Source organism: Neolamprologus brichardi, chromosome 20 (assembly GCF_056152115.1).
Source record: "Neolamprologus brichardi isolate AB-2024 chromosome 20, ASM5615211v1, whole genome shotgun sequence".
In the NCBI taxonomy this organism is placed as follows: domain Eukaryota; kingdom Metazoa; phylum Chordata; class Actinopteri; order Cichliformes; family Cichlidae; genus Neolamprologus; species Neolamprologus brichardi.
The window spans coordinates 15,511,323-15,514,017 of record NC_142123.1 but is presented as its reverse complement, the minus strand read 5'-3'; the positions used below and the strand labels follow the sequence as shown (position 1 = coordinate 15,514,017).

Here is a 2,695-nt window from a genome sequence, read left to right as displayed (position 1 = left end):
GCAATGGCTTCGCAGATGCGCGATTCATTTGCAGTCTGGATGCAGTGGGGTAAAAATCCTCTGTTCCATCTTCCACTCTGTCAACAATTATGAGAGGCAACAGCCTTAAAAAGTTCCAGTTTTGTATTAACTGTCCTGAGAGTTTGTTTGAGGACTGATATTTGAAGAGGTATCAGAGTCCGAGTATTTAAACTGTTTAATGCTCCAATTCTTTTTTTTCACAAAAAATTTAAGAAACAGCGCAACATCATATGACAAAATGCCCTAAAATGTTGTGTCCTAAACAAAATGGCAAACCTGGCTGACAGATCTGAAAATATTTTAAACAGTTGAAAACTGACTCAAACTTTACTCCTCCTATATCTGATGTACCTTCAGTCTTGAGGTATTCAACAGGAGAGTTTTACATCTCTATGGTGCATTCTGCTCCACACTGATTTGGATCACCACCCTGAAAAACAGATTGTGTCATTAAACAGTATCTACAGAAATCATGTGTACTGTGGCGGACCACCAGGTGGCTCCACTCACACCCAAGTTGAAGGGAAGTGCAGGGGTGGAGATTTTGGCGCTAACTATATGTGATGTTCTGAGAGTTGGAGTGACTGAGACACTGAGACCTCTCCTGTCGTTATTACATACCTCCACATTGGTGACCCCTGTAGCAAACATGCTAAGGCTCGACGACGAAGCCAGCTCTGGCCTGGAGGCATCGGCTGCCGCCGGACTTTCACCTCCGCCGATGGCTGCGTTGGCTGTGGCGCTTAAATTGCCGGATTTTTGACTTCACGATCCTCCTTCATGGTTCGTGCACGTAGAAGCTCAGTTTGCTCTTCGTGGAGTTTCAGCCGACGATACTAAATACCACCATGTGGTGGCCTCACTTGACCCGCTGTCAACCCGCCGCGTGATGACTCTCCTCTGGGACCCCCCAGCCCAAGGCAAGTACACCGCCCTGAAGGCGCTACTGCTGCGGCGTTACTCCCTCTCTGATGCTGAGCGGGCCGAGAAACTCCTTTCCCTCGCGGGCCTGGGCGACGGCACCGCTCTCGAGCTCATGGAGAGCATGCTGTCCTTGCTGGGCGCGGATGACGGAGGATTTCTCTTCACCCACCTCTTTCTCCGACAGCTGCCGGCTCCAGTGCGCGCTGGCCTTGCCAACTCCCCGCTATTGGCCACGAAAGATTACCGCTCTCTTGCGGAAGAGGCGGATCGCATTCTCCTGGCTACCAGGAGTTTCGGCGTCCAGGCGATTGTTCAGGACTCACCAGCATTTTCCCCCGCCCCCTCACCGATGCTCCAGGGGCCCTCCGACTCGTCCACGGTAGCCGGAATCGCTGCACGGCGGCACTGCGGAAAAGGGCTTTGCTTTTATCACCAGCGTTTTGGAGCGAAGGCACGGCGCTGTCTCCCGCCTTGCAGTTTCCAGACCCAGGGAAACGGGCATGTCAGCGCTCGGTAGCAGCCGCGACCGCTGGCAACAAGGAAAGGCTGCTTTTCTTAGAGGACTCACGCTCGGGGAGGCGTTTCCTGGTGGACTCCGGCTCACAGAAGAGCCTTCTTCCCCCGGCTGGCTCGGACAGGCTAGCTGAGGGTTGCGGGCCATTGCTAACAGCGGCTAATGGCTCTCCCATCAAAACCTTCAGTGAAAGGTTGGTGACTGTTTGCTTTCATGACCGTGACTTTCAGTGGAACTTTGTTGTTGCTGCTAGCTCTGTGCCTATAATAGGCGCTGATTTTCTTTGTGCCCACGGACTGCTGGTTGATGTTGCTAACAGACGTTTAATTGATGCTGTGTCATTTTCCTCATTGCCCTGTTTGACTCGGGGTGCTCAGCCCGTGGTGCATGCTAACTCAGTAGATTCGGGTGACGTTTTTCAGTGTTTCCCTCACTCACTGTCCCCACTTTCTCGAGCACGGTGACGAAGCACGGGGTGGAGCATTACATAACTACAGTAGGGCCCCCGGTGTTCTCGCGCGCGCACCACCTCGACCCTGCCAAACTGGCTGTCGCTCGGGAAGAATTTGCCACCATGGAGTGTCTGGGCATCGTGCAGCGTTCGAATAGTGCCTGGGCTTCCCCGTTACACATGGTGCCTAAATCTGATGGTCGGTGGCGACCTTGTGGGGATTTTCGTCGTCTTAATAATGTCACAGAGAACGATCGTTATCCCATTCCCCACATCCAAGATTTTTCCGCCCATCTTGCGGGGACCTCGGTTTTTTCGAAGATCGATTTGGTACGGGGATATCACCAGGTTCCCGTGCGCGCGGAGGATGTCCCCAAAACCGCCGTAATTACATCTTTCGGGCTTTTCGAGTTTCTGCGCATGCCGTTTGGCCTGAAAGGTGCCGCCCAAACCTTCCAGCGGTTGATGGACTCGGTCTTGCGCGGGCTGCCCTTTGTTTTTGTATATCTTGACGATATACTGGTGGCCAGCAGCTCGAAGGAGCAGCACATGTTCCATCTGCGTCAGGTTTTTCAGCGTTTGGCGGAGCATGGACTGATTATTAATCCGTCTAAATGCCAGTTTGGGTTGCCGGTTCTCGATTTCCTTGGGCACCGCATTTCCGCCGAGGGCGCGGTTCTGTTGCCTGACAAAGTCCGAGCTGTTTCGGAATTTCCGCGTCCCACGAATGTTAAGGCACTGCAGGAATTTTTGGGGATGGTGAATTTTTACAACCGTTTTCTCCC

At 52.7% G+C, this 2,695-nt stretch overlaps 1 pseudogene; it reads left to right on the top strand.

Moving 5' to 3' along the window:
• Positions 1-670: 670 nt before the first annotated feature.
• LOC148096946 (uncharacterized) lies at positions 671-1,592 on the top strand (annotated as a pseudogene).
• The last annotated feature ends 1,103 nt before the right edge of the window (positions 1,593-2,695 follow it).